This window comes from Hyperolius riggenbachi, chromosome 8, assembly GCF_040937935.1.
Source record: "Hyperolius riggenbachi isolate aHypRig1 chromosome 8, aHypRig1.pri, whole genome shotgun sequence".
NCBI classification, from domain to species: Eukaryota; Metazoa; Chordata; class Amphibia; order Anura; family Hyperoliidae; genus Hyperolius; species Hyperolius riggenbachi.
This window is the reverse complement of record NC_090653.1, coordinates 47,460,705-47,486,243: the sequence shown is the minus strand read 5'-3', so window position 1 is coordinate 47,486,243 and position 25,539 is coordinate 47,460,705. Positions and strand designations below refer to the sequence as shown.

At 47.2% G+C, this 25,539-nt stretch overlaps 1 protein-coding gene across 1 annotated transcript in view; it reads right to left on the bottom strand.

Moving 5' to 3' along the window:
- Nucleotides 1-287: 287 nt before the first annotated feature.
- LOC137527292 (trichohyalin-like) overlaps nt 288-25,539 on the bottom strand; it is a 101,703-nt gene continuing 76,451 nt past the window's right edge. The window contains exon 3 of the mRNA XM_068247800.1: nt 288-2,095. The gene's annotated coding sequence lies outside the window, so the exon portion shown is untranslated. The remainder of the gene's footprint in view (nt 2,096-25,539) is intronic.

Here is a 25,539-nt window from a genome sequence, read left to right as displayed (position 1 = left end):
CTGGCAGCCCAGCTGATCTACAGTATTTGGGTGAAATAATGTCTGAACAACACCAGAAACAAGCATGCAGCTAATCTTGTCAGATGTAACAATAATGTTAGAAACATCTGACCTGCTGCATGCTTGTTCAGGGTCTATGGCTAAAAGTATTAGTGGCAGAGTTCAGCAAAGCTTGGTGTACAGAGGCGCCAGAGTAGAATAAAAACGTTTAAAAAATGTCTAAAAGAGGGGGATGTTCAGGTGGACTTACTTCCCTCAAAAATATAAAACTCAATTGAGTCACAATATATCAATACAAAAAAATGTTTTATTCAACTCCACTTAGTGCAACGCGTTTCGCGGGTGTGGTCTCGCTTCATCAGGCAAACAGGAGTATAACTCAATGGGTCTAAATGCAGAAGTGAGCGCCTCTCGACGTCTTGCCTCTCGATGTCTTGTCTCTTGATGTCTTGTCTCTCAATGTCTTGTCTTGCGATGTCTTGCCTCTCGATGTCTTGTCTCTCGATGTCTTGCCTCGCGATATCTTGTCTTACCTCGCGATGTCTTGCCTCTCAATGTCTTGCCTCTCGATGTCTTGCCTCACGATGTCTTGCCTCACGATGTCTTGCCTCTCGATGTCTTGCCTCACGATGTCTTGCCTCTCGATCTCTTGTCTTGCCTCTCGATGTCTTGCCTCTCGATGTCTTGTCTTGCCTCGCGATGTCTTGCCTCTCGATGTCTTGCCTCACGATGTCTTGCCTCTCGATCTCTTGTCTTGCCTCTCGATGTATTGCCTCTCGATGTCTTGTCTTGCCTCGCGATGTCTTGCCTCGTGATGTCTTGCCTCTCGATGTCTCGTCTTGCCTCTCGATGTCTAGCCTCTCGATGTCTTGTCTTGCCTCTCGATGTCTTGCCTCTCGATGTCTTCTCTTGCTTCTCGATGTCTTGTCTCGCGATGTCTTGCCTCTCGATGTCTTGTCTTGCCTCTCGATGTCTTGTCTCTCGATGTCTTGTCTCTCGATGTCTTGTCTCTCGATGTCTTGCCTTGCGATATCTTGTCTTACCTCGCGATGTCTTGCCTCTCGATGTCTTGCCTCGCGATGTCTTGCCTCTCGATGTCTTGAACGCGATGTCTTGCCTCGCAATGTCTTCCCTCGCGATGTCTTGCCTCTCGATGTCTTGTCTCACGATGTCTTGCCTCTCGATGTCTTGTCTTGCCTCTCAATGTCTTGCCTCTCGATGTATTGCCTCTCGATGTATTGCCTCTCGATGTCTTGTCTTGCCTCGCGATGTCTTGCCTCGCGATGTCTTGCCTCGCGATGTCTTGCCTTGCCTCTCGATGTCTTGCCTCTCGATGTCTTGTCTTGCCTCTCGATGTCTTGCCTCTCAATGTCTTGTCTTGCTTCTCGATGTCTTGTCTCACGATGTCTTGCCTCTCGATGTCTTGTCTTGCTTCTCGATGTCTTGCCTCTCGATGTCTTGCCTTGCGATGTCTTGCCTCTCTATGTCTTGCCTCTCGACGTCTTGACGTCTTGCCTCTCTATGTCTTGTCTCTCGATGTCTTGTCTTGCGATGTCTTGCCTCTCGAAGTCTTGTCTCTCGATGTCTTGTCTCTCGATGTCTTCTCTTGCGATGTCTTGCCTCTCGATGTCTTGCCTCTCGATGTCTTGTTTCTCGATGTCTTGCCTTTCGACGTCTTGCCTCTCGATGTCTTGCCTCGCGATGTTTTGCCTCTCGAAGTCTTGCCTCTCGATGTCTTGTCTTGCCTCTCGATGTCTTGCCTCTCGATGTCTTGTCTTGCCTCTCGATGTCTTGCCCCTCGATGTCTTGTCTTGCGATGTCTTGCCTTTTGATGTCTTAACTCTCGATGTCTTGTCTCTCGATGTCTTGTCTTGCGATGTCTTGCCTCTCTATGTCTTGTCTTGCGATGTCTTACCTCTCGATGTCTTGCTTCTCGATGTCTTGCCTCTCGATGTCTTGCCTCTCGCTGTCTTGCCTCTCGATGTCTTGTCTCTTGATGTCTTGTCTCTCGATGTCTTGTCTTGCGATGTCTTGCCTCTCGATGTCTTGCCTCTCGATGACTTGTCTTGCGATGTCTTGCCTCTCGATGTCTTGCCTCTCGATGTCTTGCCTCTCGATGTCTTGCCTCTCGATGTCTTGTCTTGCCTCTCGATGTCTTGTCTTGCGATGTGTTGCCTCTCGATGTCTTGCCTCTCGATGTCTTGCCTCGCGATATCTTGTCTTACCTCGCGATGTCTTGCCTCTCGATGTCTTGTTTCTCGATGTCTTGCCTCTCGATGTCTTGCCTCTCGATGTCTTGTCTTGCCTCTCGATGTCTTGTCTTGCGATGTGTTGCCTCTCGATGTCTTGCCTCTCGATGTCTTGCCTCGCGATATCTTGTCTTACCTCTCGAAGTCTTGCCTCGCGATGTCTTGCCTCGTGACGTCTTGCCTCTCGATGTCTCGTCTCTCGATGTCTTGTCTTGCGATGTCTTCCCTCTCGATGTCTTCCCTCTCGATGTCTTGCCTCGCGATGTCTTGCCTCGCGATGTCTTGCCTCGCGATGTCTTGCCTCTCGAAGTCTTGCCTCTCGATGTCTTGCCTCTCGATGTCTTGCCCCTCGATGTCTTGCCTCTCCATGTCTTGCGACGTCTTGCCTCGCGACGTCTTGTCTCGCGACGTCTTGCCGCACGACGTCTCTCCTCGCGACATCTTGCCTCGCGACGTCTTGTCTTGCGATGTCTTGCCTCTCGATGTCTTGCCTCTCGATGTCTTGTCTTGCGATGTTTTGCCTCTCGATGTCTTGCCTCTTGATGTTTTGTCTCTCTATGTCTTGTCTTGCGACGTCTTGCCTCGTGATGTCTTGCCTCGCGATGTCTTGCCTCTCGATGTCTTGCCTCTCGATGTCTTGTCTTGTGATGTCTTGCCTCTCGATGTCTTGTCTCTCGATGTCTTGTCTTGCGATGTCTTGCCTTTCGATGTCTTGCCTCGCGATGTCTTGCCTCACGAAGTCTTGCCTCTCGATGTATTGTCTTGCGATGTTTTGCCTCTCGATGTCTTGTCTTGCGATGTCTTGCCTCTCGATGTCTTGTCTCTCAATGACTTGTCTCTCGATGTCTTGTCTTGCGATGTCTTGACTCTCGATGTCTTGCCTCTCGATGTCTTGTCTCTCTATGTTTTGTCTTGCGATGTCTTGCCTCTCGATGTCTTGTTTCTCGATGTCTTACCTCTCGATGTCTTGCCTCTCGATGTCTGGCCTCTCGATGTCTTGTCTTGCGATGTCTTGCCTCTCGATGTCTTGCCTCTCGATGTCTTGCCTCGCGATATCTTGTCTTACCTCGCGATGTCTTGCCTCTCGATGTCTTGCCTCTCGATGTCTTGTCTCTTGATGTCTTCTCTCTCAATGTCTTGTCTTGCGATGTCTTGCCTTTTGATGTCTTAACTCTCAATGTCTTGTCTCTCGATGTCTTGTCTCTCGGTGTCTTGTCTTGCGATGTCTTGTCTTTCTAAGTCTTGTCTTGCGATGTCTTGCCTCTCGATGTCTTGCCTCTCGCTGTCTTACCTCTCGATGTCTTGTCTCTCAATGCCTTGTCTCTCGATGTCTTGTCTTGCGATGTCTTGCCTCTCGATGTCTTGTCTCTCGATGACTTGTCTTGCGATGTCTTGCCTCTCGATGTCTTGCCTCTCGATGACTTGCCTCTCGATGTCTTGTCTTGCCTCTCGATGTCTTGTCTTGCGATGTGTTGCCTCTCGATGTCTTGCCTCTCGATGTCTTGCCTCGCGATGTCTTGCCTCTCGACGTCTTGCCTCTCGACGTCTTGCCTCGCTATGTCTTGTCTTGCCTCGCGACGTCTTGTCTCGCGACGTCTTGCCTCTCTGCGTCTTGTCTTGCGATGTGTTGCCTCTCGATGTGTTGCCTCTCGATGTCTTGCCTCGCGATATCTTGTCTTACGTCGCGATGTCTTGCCTCTCGATGTCTTGCCTCGCGATGTCTTGCCTCACGATGTCTAGTCTCTCTATATCTTGTCTTGTGATGTCTTGCCTCTCGATGTTTTGCCTCGTGACGTCTTGCCTCGCGATGTCTTGCCTCGCGATGTCTTGCCTCTCGAAGTCTTGCCTCTCGATGTCTTGCGTCTTGTCTTGCCTCTCGATGTCTTGCCTCTCGATGTCTTGTCTTGCCTCTTGATGACTTGTCGCTGACTGTGGAGGCGGGGCTTAGTGCGCGTAGGGGAGGGGCTTTTCGCGGTAGCCTCTGAGCCCTTTTGGAGGGGAACATTATAGTGCCCTAAGAAGCAGTTCAGGGCTAAGATCCCCTTACAAAAGACGCGATTGGTTAATGAATAATTGCTACCAACTGGCATTCACGGCAGGTTTTTTTTTTTTTTTTTTACAGTCTACATCATTTATTAGCCCAGTATAAGCATCAGAACTCTACGACTTCCGAATCTCATAAATCTGTATACATCCCATCTATTTATTTACCGTACGGTGTCATTTCTACTACCGGCCGCTAGGGGGAGCTCTGGGTCTTCACTATCAAGACAGCCGCTCTCTAGCCTGCTTGTTCCTGGAGCTTCTGCCGGTGCATGTCGGGCTAGTATCGGGGATGCAGAGAGAGGTCACACGTCCGTCTCCGCCGCTGCCGCCGCTCGGTCTGCAGAAAGAATGTATGCCAGGATGACGTCATGGCAGCTATTGTGACGCACGCGGGCCTCGTGTACCGCTGAGGATGGTACCAGCAGTGACACGTGACCAATGCCCTCTGCTTTTGCTGAGTCATGCTAGTAGGTAAATTAAGCCCTAGTCCCAGCCTGTCACCACCACTAGACTGCACGGCCTTTATTATTGCTGAAGACACAGCTACCTGGACAATGGAGGTGACCTGTAATTGGTAAATGTTAGGGAGCGTGTGCTGCAATGATGTGATGTGTATGTTGTGTGTGTGCTCCAACATTTCACCATATATTGTAAAAAAAAAAAAAAAAAGAGAAAAGCATACATTGCTGATGTGTTGCTGATGCAGAACAAAAAGTTAAACTTACCTGGGGCTTCTACCAGCCCCCTGCAGTCGCCCTGTACCCTCGCTGGTATGCAAGGATTCTCTGGTTCCCCTCCACGGCTCAGTTTCGACTCTGCCAACAGAGCCATTTGATGGCCACTGCACCTGCGCAGCCCTAGCCACACGCATCCTCGCCGCTCCCGTCACCGGAAGCATTCTATATAGGCGCAGTACGAGAAAATCTCTATTGCGCCTGCGCAGGACGCTCCCGGCAATGAGAGCACGTACAAGGATGAGTGGCTATCCAGCAGGAGGATCGAAACTCAGCCGCGGCAGGGGACCGTTAAATACCGGGGCGGGCACATGGCGACTTCAGGGTGGCGCGGTAGAAGCCCCAGGTAAGTCAATCTCATTTTTTTCTTCATCAGTTTAGGTTTCTGTTAAAGTGAAATCAATAGAATGATTGTCCCCTTGCCAGCTCACTGGGCTGCAGGCTCTGGCATTGCTCAGATTGGATTCAGTTGGGGGGCACTTGTCTAACGCCGGTTCTGAGCACTAACTAGCACCCGGCCGTTGCAGGAGAGCAGCCGACAGGTGGTGAATTCACCGCCTGTCAGCTGCCGGTCTGAAAGAGGCTTGTTGCGCACAGACTGGCTCAGTCTCCACCGCTCCACACTCGATTGGCACCTTCACGATTCTGGTTTGCGGGGATACCAACACTGCCTCGAGTGTGTCACACAGCTCTCAATTCCGCATCCACACTCCACTCTAGTGTGGAAATGAGAGCTGTGTGGCACACTCGAGGCAGTGTTGGTATCCCCGCACACGTCAATTGTAAGTGCGCCAATCAAGGGTGGAGATGGAACCAGCACACGGGGGAGAGCCCGTATAAAAAAGCTTGAAGTGCGGATTCTGCGGGAAACTTGTGAGTGCAATATTATGTTATTGATTTAAATTTAAATAGTTTTACACTGTGCTGCTCTTTCTCAAGGTTTCTTTTCATTCTTTCTCGAGGTTTCATAATGATTGATGGAGTAGAAGTGCTCTGCTATATTGAAGAGGCTATCGCATATGATCTGATCGCCATCTCGGCCAGTGTGGTGGGGGATGGCCATAAGCATCCTCCCAGTGTGCGATTACACCTGCTTTATAGGTCTTCCCATCCGGTGAGTCTGATCACATCGGGTGTGGTGGTGGGTTTATGGAGGAATATTGTGGCCTGAGGATCATTTAAACATGTTTGGAACAGTATTGATACACGATCCACGTGGACTTCATTATGTCTGTTGACAACGTTGGTTTCTTTCTGTATGTTTTGTAGCGCTATCTTTCTAGTGGTACATGTGTGATTTGAAGGAAGCAATAGAACTGAAACCACTACATTGTAAAGGACGTAACTGAGCAGCGCTAGTCTTCTAGCATTTTGTTAACTACACCTTCTATGTTACGCCACCCGTCACACGTACGGAGACGTGACGCTTGAAGCTGGCGGATACACCACCGATTGGGTCACACAAGGTTCTGCTGAGCCCTCCTGTGTAGCTCCACCTTCATATTACAATAATGCCATAGCACATATACAGTGCTAGCGGTGACATAAAGAACACACAGACTCTGGGAAGCGGTCACACTAATTGCAGCGCAAGTTAAATTAGGCGTGGCTATTCCGATAATGCAATTATCCACTATGCCTTCTTTTCATGGCGCAGACTGCATAATATGGGCGCAGGTCACAGATATGCCTGTAATCGGCATGTCATCTGCGGCTATTTGTTATATTTTTCATAGCGTGACTAACAAAGAAAGTATGGTGAGCGACACATCGAGGACATTGATAACGTAGTGTGCGCCCACAGAAGGGATCAGGCATAGCACCTGTGATTAGGCATGGTGTTCTGTATGAGAGGATTTTTAAATATAAAGAAATCTGTATTAAAGACCGATATTGTACGGTCAGGAATAATGGGCGTATTTTTTTTTTTAACAAACGCTTTTTTGAATATACCTACCAATTACAATTCAACATGCTCCCGATGGTATCTTATTTATCGCTTTATGATGCCTCATAGCTGATAGACTGCGCTCACAGTAATTGCACTTATTTTTCAACGATTAACACCTGTGTGTTATGATTTAATGTTGTATTTATATATACAACGTTAAGGCTGGTTTCACAGTGGGACGTCAAAGTCCCACGTTACAGCAGCCAGTAACGCAGTCTAACTCACAGCACTGTAAAATCAATTGTGCTGTTCACAGTACACACGTTGCGTTACATAGTAACGCAGCACGTTTAAACAAAGTGATGCATGCTGTACGTTATACTTGGCTAAGCAGCGTTAGACTGCTTGCACATGCTCAGTAATGTTGGAGGAGGAGGTCTCCCCTCCTCCTCCATTGCCAGCCACATGGCTAATTAATATTCACTGCACTGCAGAGACTCATGGTAGGACTGTAGTGTTGTCCGGATCATGAATGAATCGTTCATTTGATCCGGATCTTTTTTGTGAGTCGAATCATCTGGATCATCACAATGAAAGATTCAGTTCACAGTGGATGTCTGTCTGGAAAAAACAGGAACATACAGAATGTACAATGCAGGGAAAGTGCTGTCCTGCTAGTCATTTCACCCAGTCTGCTTCCTTAGTAAAATGATTCAAATGATTTGGTTCAAAGATCCAGATCTTTTCAATGATCCGATTCAAATGATCCAATTCTTAAAGAGAACCCGAGGTGGGATTTACTTCTCCCCCGCCTCCTCCGTATCGGCGCTACCCGCCTGCGTCCCTTCCCTCCCGCTGATTGCAGGGAAGTGACGCGGGCGGGTAGCGCCGATACGGAGGAGGCGGGGGAGCGGCGCTAACAGACAGGCAAGAGGTAAACATTGTGCTGGCGACACGCTGCGTGTCACCAGCACTGCGGGGGGTATAGCGGCGCACAGGTGGGTCTTGGAGGCACACCATGGGGCAACAGAGGCTGGTGTTAGTGTGCACAACCAGCCTCTGTGCCCCACTAGCATAAGTAAATCCCACCTCGGGTTCTCTTTAAAAAGATCCGGACTTCCTATCACTAACCTGGAGCGGCTGCTTTGAGAGCTGCATAACGCAGCTCAATCTGACGTCCAACTTCAACACCACCATACGTTGCGTTAGGGGCACGTTATGCGACCATAACGTCCCCTAAAACGCAACGTCTTAGTGTGTAAGTAGCCTCAATAATGATAGATTGGTAATATCTGTTGAAAAGTAAGGGCTGTTAATGCGAGCACAGTCTGAGCTAGGAGACAACTTAAACCGGTAAATAACTAGATAACATGGAGCGCATGCAGAATTGTAGTGTTACAATATACAGTAAGCTAATACGTGCGAGTGTATAATGAAGCCGCATGCAATACTGCTCACATTCAAAGCACTTATTTTTCAACGACTAATATCCGTGTGCATCACTAACGTTGTATTTAGATGATAGACTGGTAATATCCGTTGAAAAATAAGGGATATTAATGTGAGCCCAGTCTATAAAACGGTAAAGAAAGCGAGATTACATTGGGCAAATGCCGATTTGTAGAGTTTTACAATTTACCGTAATATCTTTTGAAAAATAAGGGCTTTTACTGTGAGCGCAGTCTATAAAACGGTAAATAACTAGATTACATCAGGCACATGCTGATTTGTAGTGTTACAATTTACCGCAAGTGAATACGGGACAGAGTATCGGTTTAATGAAGCCGCGTGCAATACTGATTTGCTTAGTTTGCTGAAAGCTGCGCCTATTTTAACTTGCGGCTTTATTAAACGTATGCCCGGGAGCCAAGACAAAGTACCATCCCCACTTGGACTTCAGGAAGGATATACCAACCGTTGCTTCAAAAAAGAGGTTCATGCCACAGCCAGGTTGTGGGCTGAGTCCCCTACCGAAGTAGGGTAACTGAGGGAAACAGGATAGACTAGCAGGAGGTGCCCAAAACATGGAAAGTACTGCAAAGCTCAGTGTGGAACTGTGAAGTAATAAATCATAAAAGTGCATAAAAAGGACTAATCCTACCTTAACCACTTCAGGACTCAGCCTTTAACCCCCCTTAAGGACCAGCGCTGATTTCTAAGACCTGTGCTGGGTGGGCTCTACAGCCCCCAGCACAGATCAAATAACAGGCAGAGCGACCAGATCGCCCCCCTTTTTTCCCCACTAGGGGGATGATGTGCTGGGGGGGTCTGATCACTCCTGCATGCGTGTGGGTGGCGGGGGGGGGGGGGGGGGCACCTCAAAGCCCCCTCCACCGCAGGATTCCCCCTCTCCCTCTCTGCCCCGGAGATCGGAGGCTGCACAGGAACGGATCTGTCCTGTGCAGCCTCTAACAGGCTCCTGCCTGTCATGTGACAGCGATCCCCGGCCGCTGATTGGCCTGGGATCGCTGATCTAGTACAACGCTGCTACTGTTAGCAGCGTTGTAAAAATGTAAACAAAGCGGATTATTTCCGCTTGTGTTTACATTTAGCCTGCGAGCCGCGATTGGCAGCCCGCAGGCTATTCACGGAGCCCCCCGCCGTGAACTGACAGGAAGTAGCCGCTCGCGCGAGCGGCTGTTTCCTGATTAATTAGCATGCAGCCGGCGACGCAGATGTGCGTCGCTGGTCCTGCAGCTAACACTTTGCCGACGCGCGTTATGAGTGGGAGGTCGGCAAGTGGTTAAAGGAGTCATCAGGGCGATTATAACGAAAATAAGTGCTACTTACCGGGGGCTTCGTCCAGCCCCAAGCTCCCAGCATGTCCCTCGCTGCAGCTCAGCCATTCACCGCCGCTGCCTCCCGGTCCCCGGCGATGTCAGGCCGACCTAGAGGTCGGTCTGTACTGCGCCTGCGCGAGCGGCGCTGTCCATCACCACCACGTGGTTTGGAGCATACTGTGCAGGCGCAGTAGTTCTGTGCCTGTGCAGTATGCTCCAGTCCATGTGGCGGTGATTGACAGCGCTGCTCGCACAGGCGCAGTACAGGCCGACCTCCAGGTCGCCTGACGTCATTGCCAGGGACCGGGAAGCTTCACAGGCGAACGGCTCACCGCGGAGCTGCAGCGAGGGACATGCTTGGGGCTGGAAGAAGCCCCGGGTAAGTAGCACTTATTGTCATCATATTCCCTGATGACTCCTTTAATAAGGAGGCTCGCAAAACTTTATGACAAAAAGGTACAGACTTTTATTCAGCACATAGGACAACGCATTTCACAGCGTAAGCCTCTTCCTCAGGTCAATTAGCATGCCTCGCAGTACAGCGCCGAGCAGGGGGACACCAAATTCTTTTTTGGGCACCTGCTAGTCTATCTAGTATAGCACATATACAACACCTGCCCGCTGCTTGTTCATGTGCTGTGGGAACCCCAAAGGAGGCTTGAGTCAAACTATACATAAATCCAAGGAAATGAAGAGGCGGCACACCACATGCAACAGAACAAAACACATTTCAAATACCTGAATTCCCCATTAGACGGTTTATTACCTGTTATCATACCCACACTGTATATCTTATGTAGTAAGAAAGTGATCTGCAATATGGGCAGGACCACGAGAGCAGGAAAAAAATGTATTTCCAGTATTGAAATAGGGTGCATGCAACATAGTGTATCAGCCCACTTTATACTTGCGCATGGATCGGATCCTAGGTGCATGAGATTTTGTGGGCTTAAAAAAAAATTAGGTCATGGAGAGGGTCAAATAAACTTAAAAGAACAATTGAAGTGATTGGAATATGGAAGCTGTTATATTTCCTTTTTCAATACCAGTTGCCTGGCAGCTTTGCTTATCTATTTGGCTGCAGTAGTGTCTGAATAACACCAGAAACAAGCGTTATTTATTTAGTGCTGACATATTATGCAGCGTTGTACAGAGTATATAGTCTTGTCACTTACTGTCCCTCAGAGGAGCTCACAGTCTAGTCTCTACCATAGGCATATGACTATGTATGTATTGTGTAGTGCATGTATCATAGTCTAGGGTCAATTTAGGGGGAAGTCAATGAACTTATCGGTATGTTTTTGGGATGTGAGAGGAAATCAGAGTGCATGGAGGAAACCCATGCGGAGGGCTGGCGCACACCAAGAGCAGTTCTGGAGCGTTTTTTAAAACTCTTGCAGGGGGAAAACCGCTTGGCTAATGAAAGTGAATGGGATGGTGCACATCAGAGCGGCTCGTTTTTTCCACAAACGCAAACTCAGGGGCTGCAGCATTTTGTAGATTTCTGAGGCGTTTCTGCCTCAATGTCAAAGTATAGGAAAGTGGAAAACAGCTCTGAAAGACATTAGATCAGAGCGGTTTTCCAGGCGTTTTTGTTACAGAAAAGCTGTTCAGTAACAGCTTTACTGTAACAATATATGAAATCTGCTTTACAAAAAAAGGCTCCAAAAAACACGTTTAGAAAACGTCTCTCTAAACATGCCTAGAATCACTCTGAACATCTGCTTCATAAACCTCTAGCGTTAGCAGATCTGCTAGAGGTTGTTGGTGTGCACTGGCCCAGACACAGGGAGAAAATACAAACTCCTTGCAGAACTGGCAGGGATTAGAAGCGAGGACCCAGCGCTGCAAGGCGAGAGCGCTAACCACTACCCCACCGTGTTGCAGCTAATCTTGTCTAGTATTGGAGGCAGAGGATTAGCAGGACAGCCAGGCAACTGGTATTGCTTAACCACCCTGGCGTTCTATTGATTGCGCCACGGTGGCGGCGCAGCTGTATTTTTTGCATTTATTTTTTTTAACCACTTGCCGACCACGCACTCATAACGCGCGTCGGCAAAGTGGCAGCTGCAGGACCAGCGACGCAGATCTGCGTCGCCGGCTGCAGGCTAATTAATCAGGAAGCAGCCGCTCGCGTGAGTGGCTACTTCCTGTCAATTCACGGCGGGGGGCTCCATGAATAGCCTGCGGGCCGCCGATCGCGGCTCGCAGGCTAAATGTAAACACAAGCGGAAATAATCCACTTTGTTTACATTCGTACAACGCTGCTAACAGTAGCAGCGTTGTACCAGATCAGCGATCCCTGGCCAATCAGCGGCCGGGGATCGCTGTCACATGACAGGCAGGAGCCTGTTAGAGGCTGCACAGGACAGATCCATTCCTGTGCAGCCTCCGATCTCCGGGGAAGGGAGGGAGGAGAGGGAGAGGGGGAATCCTGCGGTGGAGGGGGCTTTGAGGTTCCCCCCCACCAGCCACACGCAGGTAGGAGCGATCAGACCCCCCCAGCACATCATCCCCCTAGTGGGGAAAAAAGGGGGGCGATCTGGTCGCTCTGCCTGGTGTTTGATCTGTGCTGGGGGCTGTAGAGCCCACCCAGCACAGATCTGCGATATCAGCGCTGGTCCTTAAGGGGGGGGGGGGGGTAAAGGCTGGGTCATCAAGTGGTTAAATCATGTAGCTAGCCTAGCGCTAGCTACATGATTCCCCCCTCCCTGCAGCATCCCTTCCACCCCTCCGATCGCCGCCGGTGATCAAGCCCATCCGGAAATCCCGTTCTGAACGGGATTTCCTTCAGGGCTTCCCCCGTCGCCAAGGGCGATGAATGGAATGACGTCATCGTCGTTGTGACGTCACAGGGAGTCCCGATCCACCCCTCAGCGCTGCCTGGCACTGATTGGCCAGGCTGCGCACGGGGTCTCGAGGGGCGCCCTGTTACACGGCGGGTAGCGGTGCATCGGCGGCGATCGTCCCGAACATGCAGCTATCAAAATGCTAGCTGCTTGGTTTAAAAAAAAAAAAATTACAAAAATCGGCCCACCAGGGCCTGAGCGGTGCCCTCCGGCGGTTATGGACGAGCTGAGCTCGTCCATACCACCAAGGAGGTTAAGAGAAAATAAATATGGCAGCCACCATATCCCTCTCACTTCAGTTGTCCTTTAAAGGGTACCTGAGACGATGGAAATTAAGTTTTATACATACCTGGGGCTTCCTCCAGCCCCCTCCGTGCAGATCGCTCCCTCCCCGGCATCCAAAGCCTCCTGAATTCTCCCGTAGTGGCCTCGTTCTCCGTGGCCTGTTGGGTGTATTGTGCATGCCTCCGCGCTCCCGTTGCCATAAGCGGTCTGCGCCTGCGCAGTACTACTGTGCAGGAGCAGAACGCTCCCAACCGCGGGAGCAAGAAGGGAGGGCGTGCTTGGTTGCACTGACTGGCCGAAGATAACGGAGCTGCTACAGGAGAATCCAGGAGGATTTGGATGCCAGGAAGGGGGTGATCTGCACGGAGGGGGCTGGAGGAAGCCCCAGGTATGTATAAAACTTTTACCATCCGTCGTCTCAGGTACACTTTAAAGTGGACCCAAATTAAAAATCTATTTTCTAAATTATAATAATAAATAGCAGCCTTTTTTCAGCTGCATGATGACAAATCTAAAATATTTTACATTTATTGGAGGAACCCCTCCCTTCCTTTCATATTGCCGGGACAGAATACGGCAGAGTGGTGGAGTAGGTGGTATCCAGCAAAGGAGGAATTGCTAATGGCTGCCACCTGTATAACCCTAGTTGTGAAAAGCAGGCACTGAAATGCTCATAGGCTTGAAGGAGTGTTTATTTATCTTTGTATGTGTCAGAGTAGTGCAATTAAATATTTTGAATTACAAAAAATGTTTGGTTTGGGTCATCTAGACATTGACATCAACTGCTTTCTCACCAATTAATTGAGTGTATAAATGGGCAGTTACATGCAGGGTTTATCATATATTGGAAGTCAAAATGTATGTGCAACTTGGCATATCCATAACCTGGATGTAGACATGCCACATGTATGGGATGCACATTCAGGTGAGAGTATGCATAACCTATGACTCACGTAGGAAACAATTAGTATGCACTTTATAGCACACTAAGGGCTGGAACCCACTAGAGCCATTTTTTTTTTTTTTTGAGCGTTTAGGGAGCGTGATAAATCGCTAGCGATTTCCCTAAACGCTCTGCCAATGCAAATGGATGGTGCAAATTCCACAGAAGCGATTGCGATTAGCAAAATCGCAAACGCATGACATGCATCATTTTGTTAGCGTTTGCGCTTCAATGTAATGTATATAATCGCTGGCGTAATCGTTCATCAAAACCAGCACGGAGCGATTTTGCTAGCGTTTTGAAGTTACTGCACACTGTAACTTAATGAATTGAAAGGTCCAATCAGACTTTAAAACGCTAATCGCTACACAACCGCTGGCAAATTGATACACTTTTTAAAATTGCTCCCTACAACGCTCAGGAAATCGCTTACAAACTGCTGATACAAAGTGATTGTGATTAGCGATAGCGTTTTGTAGTGGGTTCCAGGCCTCACACGATTTGTGTAAGCATGTTCCCATGGGGGAGGGGGCATATATGGGCTTTATGGTAAAAATGGCTTTAAGAATCTATATCGTTACTGGTTTGTGACGTATGTCACACTTAGTACATTTTTGGGATTGATTCATGCGTGTAAACCACAGGTGTGGTAATGCCAAGTACCTATAACTTCACAGAACATTTACCAATTTAATGAGGAACTTAAACCAAAGATTGAACTTCATCCCAATCAGTAGCTGATACCATCTTTCCCAAGAGACATCTTTACCTTTTCTCAAATAGATCATCAGGAGGCTTTGTGTAGCTGATATTCTGGTAAAACCCCTCCCACAGCGTGATGTCATGACTACATTCCTGACAATTTGCTGTCTTTGAACCTCGTTGCATTGTGGGAAATTACAGCTTTTTCCAACTGCCAAGCAGGCAATATCTCCCTCTGTGCATAGGACTCTCAGTAATGAACATTCCGCACAGATCACCTGGCAGAACTAAAGATGTCGCCACCTGTGATAAATTTTAGAATGTAAATCGGGGAGAGGAAAGATTTTACAATGGGCAAACACTGAATATAATCATTTATAAATGATTATTGTAAAAATAAGCAATTTTATTCATTATGTTATTTTTGCTACAGTTCGTCTTTAACTTTTGGTTCTCTCTGGTGGTTTTCAACCCTGGAGGAACCCTTAAAATAATTTGTGGATCTCAAGGCTCCTCAACATTAGTGGGGAATAGGGATTTATTTTGTAGGAGGGATAGTCTTTAAAGAGACTCTGTAACAAAAAAAAGTTTCCCTGGGTGGTACTCACCTCGGGAGGGGGAACCCTCAGGTTCCCAATGAGGCTTCCCCCTCCGCCGTAGCTGCAGGCAGTCCAGCGATGGCTCCCCCGAAGTGTCCCGGAATCCTCACTCGACAAGGCTGAGAAGCGCTGATAAGCACTGATTTATTTACCTTTCCTGGCTCCAGCGGGGGCGCTGTTGCAGCAAACCGTACGGAGATAGGCGGAACTATCCGATCTCTGTCGGGTCCGCTCTACTGCGCAGGCGCAGGAGACTTGTTCCTGCGCAGTAGAGTGGCCGACAGCGATCGGGTATTTCCGCTTATCTCCGAGCGGAGAATAGATACTGCGCCTACGCTGGAGCCGGGGAGGTAAATATTTACATGCCCGCTGTTCGGAGGGGCACAGCAAGACCGCCGTGGGACACAGGATGACGGGGGAAGTCTCGGTCAGATCTGGAGGCTTCCCCCTACCGAGGTGAGTATCCCCCAGGGGAGGTTTTTGTAGTTACAGGTTTTCTTTTGAAGAGACTTTGTAACAAAATTTTCAGCCTTATTCTATCCTATAAGTTCCTATACCTGTTCTAATGTGGTCTGTTTTTACTGCAGCCTTTCCTAGTTGCACAGTGGCTGTATTATCTCTGTTATATAATCTAATCTTCTCCTTTGTCAGCTTGGTCGGCTCAGGCAAGAATGTGCTGCTCTGCTGTGATAGGATAGAAGCTATACACACCCTCTTCACGCCCCCTCCAGACTCTGTATGAGTCACAAACTGAGATTCTCTCAGCCTATCACATGCTGGTTAGCAGCCATGTTTTTTGTTTGTAAACACTGCCTAAAACTGGCAATTACAAGCCGGGATTGCAGCAGAGAGTGGCAGAAACAGCACAGAGGGGCTCAGGAGAACATAATGAATAGAATGGTATGCTTTTTATTGTAAGAATTTTAGAGTACAGATTCTCTTTAGGAATGGCCCCCATTCCAGGTTTCTTTCTTACAGTGCTCCTTATCATAGTAGTGCACGTTAGTGTTTCTTATAGCTCGCAAAATTATAGTGCTCCCCTATAGCTGTACTATTATACTATCAACTATTATAGTGTCCCTCATTATACTGTTTTCCTATTCTAGTGTATCAATGTGCTCATTATTCTGACCCAAAATACTCCCTAATATAGTGTGATCTATTATACTCCTACCCCACCCTCTCCACCACCAGATGTGGATGATAACTGGAGTAATCATGCTATTTTATGTATAATAGGATTTGAGACGTTCCAAATCTGGTTTACAGAGCCATCAAATTTGGCCATCAAGTGGTATCCCCACTTTGCATTATGTTCCACTCTAAACCATCAGCGAAGCTATTTTGAAGGTAAAACTTAGATCATCAGAGTAGCCATATGGGGGAAGGAAGGAGAAAGCACTAGACACCAGGGAAATGTATAAGGGAGCGAGGGGACACTAGACACCAAATAAATATAAGGGAGGGAGGGGGCCTCTAGACACCATGGAACTGTAAAGGAAGGGGGACTACTAAACACAAGTGAACTGTATCACTAGACACCAGGGAACAGTATAGGGGAAGGAGGGGAGCCACTAGACAACAGCGAACTGTATAGGGGAGGGAGGTGGCCATTAGACATTGAGGTTGGCCTGTGACTTTATCCCAGTGTTCAATTTCAGCCCACATTGTATTTGAGTTTGAGAACGCTGTGCTATGTAAATAAACTCTGCGCTGTTCTGAGAGCTTTGTGATTGATTAGCGTTTTTTAGAAATCGCTCCCATTCACTTTCATTAAAATTGCAGTAAAAATTGCAACAATTTTGTGATCACGTACGCGAAAGTGAATCGGAGCGAGTTTTAAAAAGCGCTAATCAATCACAAAGCCCTCAGAAAAGCGCTTCTAGTGTGAATGGGCCCTTAGTGTCTACTCTATGTTGAGGTGTATCACTTTTAAAGAACTTGATCAGGAGCCGGGCACTGACAACTTCCTGAACCACAGAGTGATAGTGTGTCTGCAGCCTTCACAGAGAGATTCAGTCTGTGCCTTCTCACTTTGCAGTCTGAACAACAGGATGATACAATTTGAGCAGAAGCAGCAGCTCCACCCACACAGACTGAAAGTCATAATCTTTAGTTGCAGAAGCTATATTGCACATAAAGCGGTAACACTGATTACTAATGCATTTTCATTCTGCCTTTTTTCAGTTCAAATACCCAATCAGGTTCAAGAGGAAAAACAGAGGGTTACAAACTTATACCACATAATAGAATACAGTTCCTGTGCAGCAGCGTGAGATTAGCAACGCAGATGGCGTGTGATCGTACGTGTTCCTTTCCGATCGCACGGCCATCTCATCATGTGGACGAGCAATGGTACCTGATCCGGGGGCTGATCGGATCAGGTAGCCACAATCCCTGCTGCTCCCGTGGCCCGCTAGGGCTCACTTTCGTGGTTACGACACTGGAAGAGCTGCTCTGTGTGTCACACACAGAGCAGCATGCGGGGGAGCAGCTGTGGAGAGGCAGAGCTGCCCAATGGCAGCTGGGGAAGGCCTGCAGGAATGGCCTCAGTGGGCGTTTAAGCCGGCAATACTTCTCCCTTCCCCTTGAGTTTGACGGTAATCGCGTGTGGCCAATTATGGGGGGTGATAGTGCGGTGCAGGGGGGGGGGGGGGGGCACAGGCACGTCCTGCAGCAGGGAACATGCCTCTCTGTCCCATCTGCCCCCTCGCCGCACTGCCTCGGGTACACTTAAAGCGGACCCAAACCAAACATTTTTTTAATTCAAAATATTTAGTTGCACCACTCTGACACATACAAATATAAATAAACACTCCTTCAAGCCTATGAGCATTTCAGTGAGTGCCTTTCACCCTTCTCTTTTCATAACTAGGGTTATACAGGTGGCAGCCATTAGCAATTCCTCCTTTGCTGGACACCATCTACTCCACCAGTTTCCCGGATTCTGTCCCGGCAATATGAAAGGAAGGGAGGAGTTCCTCCAATAAATGTCAAATATTTTATATTTGTCATCATGCAGCTGAAAAAAGGCTGCCATTTATTATTATAATTTAGAAAATAGATTTTATTTCTGAAATCTTGTATTTTTAATTTGGGTCCACTTTAAACCGGGAGTATCCATACCCCTTGAGGAGCAGGATAATGCATTGCTAAATAATAAGTGTTCCATTATGGTCCTTTTACACTTCTTGTGTTGAGTCTTGTGTTGCATAACAACGGACAATATCACTTATATACCTATGGGGCATTCCACACTGAGTGCAGTACCGCAGGTTCCAACACAGTAACGCATGGCATGCCGTGTGTTAACTGATAAACGCGTGTATTTACTTGGCAGTGAGGCATACTTTCACTGTACTGTATGCTTCACTGTATCGTTGCATCCAGGGCTGTGGAGTCGAGGGTACCTGGATTTGGATTTGGTGGTTTCATAAACTGAGGAGTTGGATTTGGATGATTTTTGTACCAACGCCACATCCCTGGTAAGTATTAGACTAACGTGTCAAGGAGTCGAAGTCTGAGTCATTTTGGGTACCTAGAGTCGGAGGTTTCATATACTGAGGAGTTGGATGATTTTTGTACCGATTCCACAGCCCTGGTTGCATCGCAGCGATAACATGCGGTGCGTCTTTTCAGCTACGTTGCATTGCGATAAGATCACAATGCAAGAGACTAGAAGTGGAAGGGGCCTTAGGGCCCATTCACACTTAAAAGCGCAAAACTTGCGTGAGTGATTTTCTTTTTTTTTTTTTCAGCGGAAAAATCACTGAACACTCTTTCCGCAATCGCATTTAGTGCTTCTATAGCACTGAAACGTGATTGCCGGGAAATCGCCTGAAAATGGTGCAGGCTACGTGTTTGCGTTTCGCGATTTGCGGCGATTAGCGCAAATCGCCCAAGTAAGGACGGGCCCATAGGGTTTTATTACACTAACGCTTTCAAAAGCGCTAGTGTTTGGGCGTTTTGCTGAAATCGCCGGCAAACCGCTCAAGTGTGAATGGGCCCTAAGGGTCCTTTCACACTGCATGAGTTGCAATTAAAATCTATACATACAATTCTATGGGTCTGTTTACCTCTTTGCTTTGTAACAAATCGCGTTATTCTAACTCGCTGCATGCAGGCTCTGCATTAATGTCCAGTCTCCACTGCAGTTCACACACACTAGAACATGTGCTGTGCAAAGCACACAGTGTGAATCCTGTTTCAGAATCTGTCTTTGTGCTTTGATCTGATTTCTGCTGCTTGGTGGCCATACCACCTCCAAATCTATTGAGAATGGATATAGTTAATACGATTATTTAAGTGACACTGTAGAGTATCCATCTATATCAATAGACTGTTATACCCTGAAAAATAAGTGTTTAAAGTACAACTGAAGCAAGCGGTATATGGAGGCTGCCATGTTTATTTCCTTTTAAGCAATACCAGTTGCCTGGCAGCCCTGCTCACCCTCTGCCTCTAATACTTTCAGCCATAGACCCTGAACAAGCATGCAGCAGATCAGGAGTTTTGGACATTGTCAGATCTGACAGATTAGCTGCATGCTTGTTTCTGGTGTTATTCAGACGCTTCTGCAGCCAAACAGACCAGCAGGGCTGCCAGGCATGGCTTAAAAGGAAAGAAATATGGCAGCCTCCATATTCCTCTCACTACAGTTGTCCTTTAATAGAAGCACTGATACAGTTCCTTGCCCTAAAAAAAGTTTTTTTTCTGTGTTATTTAGCCACATGAAAAGATTCTGCAGATCACTCATGCCTGCTATATTCCTTCAGATGACTCATCCTGTTGTCTCTCCCAAATTTGGACTCCTGCCTGCATATACTGACTTCCATGTGATCACTCCCTTCAGATGACTCATCTTGTCCTCTCCCAAGATCGGACTCCTGCCTGCGGATACTGACTTCCATGTGATCACTCCCTTCAGACTCATCCTGTCTTCTCTCCTAAGTTCAGAAACCTGCCTGCATATACTGACTTCCAAGTGATCACTCCCTTCAGATGACTCATCCTGTCTTCTATCCCAAGTTCGGAAACCTGGCAGGAGTGATTAGAAGGTAGGTGTGAGGAAAGATGGATCACACAGGAGTCAGCAAGCTGAGCTACAGATTTGACTACTAAAAGCGATTCACATGCATGGATCCACTATAGACTCCTTTTAAAGAAAGTCTGAAGCGGAAATAAAAATTAAGAGCAGATACTTACCTAAGGAGAGGGAAGGCTCTGGGTCCTATAGAGCCTTCCTGTTCTCCTCACTGTGTCCTCGTTTCCAAGTGCAGCAAGAAGCGCTGTGATCCAGAGCATGATCAGCATCAGGTAGTATGTTTTTTATTTGTTTGGGGTTTTTCGAAAGATCACTTCGGATTTGCTTTAATGCCTGGACCACGCCATGCAATTTTCCTGTTAGTCAGAACATTTTGGTGTGTCCGATCTGTTTCCGATCAAGAAAAGGATCAATTTTGGGATCAGTACTGCACAAAATCGATCTGTTTCTTGATCGGATGCAGATCAGACATACCAGATATTATCGAATGACTTTAAACTTCCCTCGATCTGACAGGAGAATGGCATGGTTATGTACTGTACCAGGCCAAAAGAACACCTTAAAGATTGACTGTGTTGCTGTCACTTACAGTAAGTAGTAGAAATCTGACATTACCGACAGGTTTTCGGTTAGTCCAATACTTCATGGGGGATTCTCAGCATGGCCTTTATTCTTTATAAAGACATTCCCAGAAAATGATTTATACAGAGAAGCTGGCCAGCGTCGCTGCTCACTGCTACACGGACGGAGCAACTGCCATTCACTAAGTGCTTTCAAAAATAAAGAAAATTCTAAACCCCCCCATATGAGAAGATGGACTAGTCCAAAACCTGTCGGTAATGTCAGATTTCTACTAACTGTAAGTGACAGCAACATAGGAGAAAAGTAATTTATGGCTCATTTTACTCTGGAAGAAATGTACTTCTTATTTGTATGGGTTTTAAATTTTAAGATTTTCGCGACAATTCCTCTTTAAGTGATAGTGATATAAAGGCTGCCAAATTATTTTCCTTTTTTAACAATGCCGTTTGCCTGGCATACTGCTAATCTCTCATGCATCGGTACTGTCTAAATCGCACTCCTGTAACAAGCATGAGGCAAATCCAGTCAAACTTCAAACATTTGATCTGCAATTTTGTGTGTGTTTTTTGTTTGTTTGTTTGTTTGTTTTTTCTTTCTTTCTTTAGCGCCACCGGTGCTTACCTGCGGGTTGCATTCTTTTTTATAAAGCGCTTTTGCACAGCAATTCTGTTTTTTCACTTCCTGATGTCAGTCGGGAAGTGAACTCTTTTACCTGGAAATGAATAAATACAATCCATTACCTACCATTAAGGCAAATTGCCCGAATATGGTACAGGCAGCGCTTTAGTGTGCGAATCGTAATCGAAACGCTTATATGTGAACGCTCTCATAGGAAATCATTGCACAAGCGATTTTCAAAATTAACACATTTGCAATTGTTTTCAAAGCACTTCAATGGCTGAGTGTGGGCACTTCAATTACTAAATGAATGAATCAGTGTGGGTGTTTATTGTCATTTATTTATATTATATAAGGAGGGGCACTAGTCTGCTTTATGGGACCCAGCAGGAGATCTCATAGGGAACTATGAGATCTAACTGCAAGGTTTCCAGTATGTTGTAGTAAACTACGCCGGCACTATTTGGCCAGTCACAACGCTTTGTGCTGTAAGGTGATTGGAGAACTGTCCCCTATGATATTTCCTGCTGGAACCCCTAAAGAAAACTAGCACCAAATGGGGGACTGATCTAGGGCTGTTATGGGAACATTATTAACCACTTCCCTACCCTAGGGGTTTCCCCCTTAACCTCCTGAGCGTTACACTGCTCAGGTGGTTTTGCAGATTGAGTCCCCCACAAAGATTCTAAAAGATTTATTGTCCCCACAAGCTTTAGCTAGCACTAGGCTAGCTAGCATAAGTAGCCGGCACCCTCCGATCGCTGCCGATCCCCCACAATTATACTTTACCCAGCCTGGATCCAGCGATCAGTGCAGCCTCCCCGCACAGCTCCGGTCTCTCCATGGGGAGGATCGTACATGACGTCACCGACGTCATGATATCATGCGTAGACCCGATCCTCCCCATAGAGAGACCGGAGCTGTGCAGGGAGGCTGCACCGATCGCTGGATCCAGGTGGGGTAATGTATCAAGTGACTGGATCGGGGTATTGGTGGCAATCGGAGGGTGCCAGCTACTTATACTAGCTAGCCTAGTGCTAGCTAAAGCTTGTGGGGACATTAAATCTTTTAGAATCTTTGTGAGGGACTTGTAATTCTAGGGAGCGGTATGCCCGACACAGTGTCGGGCGTACCGCTCAGGAGGTTAAAAACCAGAGCAGTTTTCAACATTTCACACTCCTCTCATTCATTAGCCAATAACTTTATCGCTACTTATCACATATAAATGATCTATACCTTGGTTTTTTTTCGCCACCAATCAGGCTTTATTTGGGTGGTACTTTTTGCTAAGAATTCTTTTATTTTGTCTAGATTTTAAAGGTAATAAGGGGAAGAAATGGAAAAAAAGGAATTGTTTCTCAGCTTTCAGCCATTATAGTTTGAAAATAAGTGCTACTGTAGAATATACCCACACATTTGATTTGCCCGTTTGTCCTGGCTATTACAGTGTTTAAAGTATGATCTTAGTACAATGTATGGAGACAATATATTATTTGGAAATAAAGGTGCATTTTTTCCATTATGTCTTTAGTTTTTCCCTTAGTTAATGTGGCACTTTTTAATCCTCCCCCGACCCCTTGTTAGCCAGATGTGCCCCTTTATATTCCATAGTTGGCCAGATTTGACTCTGTACCCCTCCCCAGACCCTGATGTGCCTCTGTAACCCCCCCGAGTTAGCCAGACCTGCCTGATTCTCCCCCCCCCCCCCATAGTTAGCCAGATGTTTGTTTGTTTTATTACCCCCCCTTCCCCCATGAATAGCAGAGTGTGTGCCCCTTTATCCCTCCTCCATTGATAGCCATTTGTGTGCCCCTTAATTCAAATGCCCCCCCCCCCCCCCCATGGATAGCCAGTTGTTGGTCCCTTTAAGACACCCTTCTCACCCCCAAATCCCAGGTGTGTCACTAACCACTGGCGATCGCGATCTCCTCCCTGCACTACCGCTGTCATCCTCACTATGCTGAACGGATCGGGTCCCGGCTTGATGAGCCACTTGCAATGACGTGAATAATACTGTATGCAGAATGTGAAGTGGTTAAAAGCTACATTGATTGCACATTCCTTTTTTTGGTACTTTTAAACTGCAGTATATAGAATCTGTGTGTTTCCATGTGTTCTCCACAGATACATTCAGATGGGCAACTGACAGGCAATGATTTCACCACCTGTCAGCTGCTCTCATGCATCTGCCGGGAGCTGGTTAGTGTTCGATACCTGCGCATATTCGAGTGCGGCAGGGATCAGACTCCACATGATGTATTCCCACGCCATCCTGTGACATCGTTGTGTGTCAGGGCTTGACACGCGTGGTGTTACCACCGCTACAATTCAGCTGCATTTAAATTACAACTGAAATTGCACCTCCTGCCTGAAAGAGGCCTAAATCGCTAAATACTGAGCATCTGCCACATTTTTAAATCCATACATACCTGGAGCTTCCTCCAGCCCTCTTCGGCCTGATCACTCCTTTGGTGCCGTCCTCTGCCTCCTGGATTCTTCGCTATAGGGAGTCGGGGCTTACTGCGCATGCGTGGCCGCCAGTTGCCAGGAGCGTTCTGCGTTTGTGCAGTACTACTGCGCAGGCGCAGAACACTCCCGGTTGTGGGAACTCAATAAGGGAGCGCGTTCGGCAACCCTGCGCTGATTGGCCAAAGTTACTGGGAGGATTGTGGAGATTCCGGTAGGTGGAGGATGGCGCAAATGGAGCGATCAGGCCGAAGGGGGCTGGAGGAAGCCCTAAATTTTTACTTTCAATTCATTTCAGGTGCATTTTTAACAGGTGATACAAAGTGAACTAAGGACACCAGAACTCTTAGATACACTGATATGTAAATGTAATTTTACAGCATCAGCACCATTGACCAGTGAGTGGCGAGAACTAGGGAAGGTCAATAATCCGATTCCTAACATTTGTATTGTGCTTTTCCCCTGTTGGTCTTAAGAGCTGCAGCCACTGGGACGCGCTCAAGAGGCCACCCTTCAGTGTTAGGGAGTATTGCCTTCAACTCTTTACTGAATAGGTACTGACCCTAGCCAGGATTTGAACCCTGGTCTCCCATGTCAAAGGCGGTGCCCTTAACCAGTACACTGTCCAGCCACTGCAATGCAAATAATTCTGACTTGATGCAGGATTATGCAAATTATGTATGCAAATATATATGTGGCTTGAAAATGGGCCAATCAAGTTAAGTCTTGATGGTCCATTTTCAAGCTGCATAAATGTGCATGTAAAATTTACATAATTCTGGATCAAGTTGGAATTATTTGCACCTTATTGACCATCCCTACTGAGTACATTAAATAGCGCCTAATTTAAAGAGACTCTGAACTCACCAAAAAATGAGGTTTTTACTTTAAAAACTTCTTTAACATAATTGTCCCACCTGAAACGCTGCATACCCAAGGCTGAAAACTCGATTAATCATCCCAAACTCTCTGGGGCTGATTTCAGGGCTCCTTCCACGTAGAGGCAGAGCTTTGGGCTGTAGCTCTGCCTCTAATTTTGTCCATCTGCGTGAATCTCCACCTCTCCCCGCCCCCTCAGTCTTCTTTCACTGAGAGGGGCGCGGAGAGGCGGAGATCAGCGTGGATTGACGCGCATGGAGCCAGAGCTAACAGCCCAAAACTCTGCCTCCCCTGGGCAGCAAAATCCACGACCAGGAAAGTCGTGGATTTTTGCCCCTGGAGTTAGGGGTGATTAATTTTTTCATCTGCGAGGATGTGCGTTTTAGGTGGGGCAATTATGTTAAAGAGGTTTTTAAAGTAAAAACCTCATTTTTTGGAGGCTTCAGAGTCTCTTTAAACATCATGTATATCCATATCTCCAAACCCAGACAAGCAGCCTGTTGCTCCTACCTAGGAAATGGCCCAGGAGTAGGTCTGACCAAGTGCAAATGTACAGCAGTGAGCCTGCCTCTGTCATTACACAGTGAAGAAAGGATGGAATTAAGCAGGCATGAACCCTGCAGCAAGATTTAGATCACAACCACTTTTGTTACTGCATGTTTTATACTCATTCGTATTCCCTTTGTGTCGCTGTACTCTCCTTCGACGCTCCCACTCTGAAGCTATTCGAAGTGGACATTAGTCTCTAGACTGGCCACACTACCCACAGTATGACTATACTGATTGTTGTGGTGCACATGCGCCAATCATTCAAAAATCAGTGACAAACTTCCTTTCCAGCAGGGAGCGCGTCACTGAGTGGGGACCAAAGC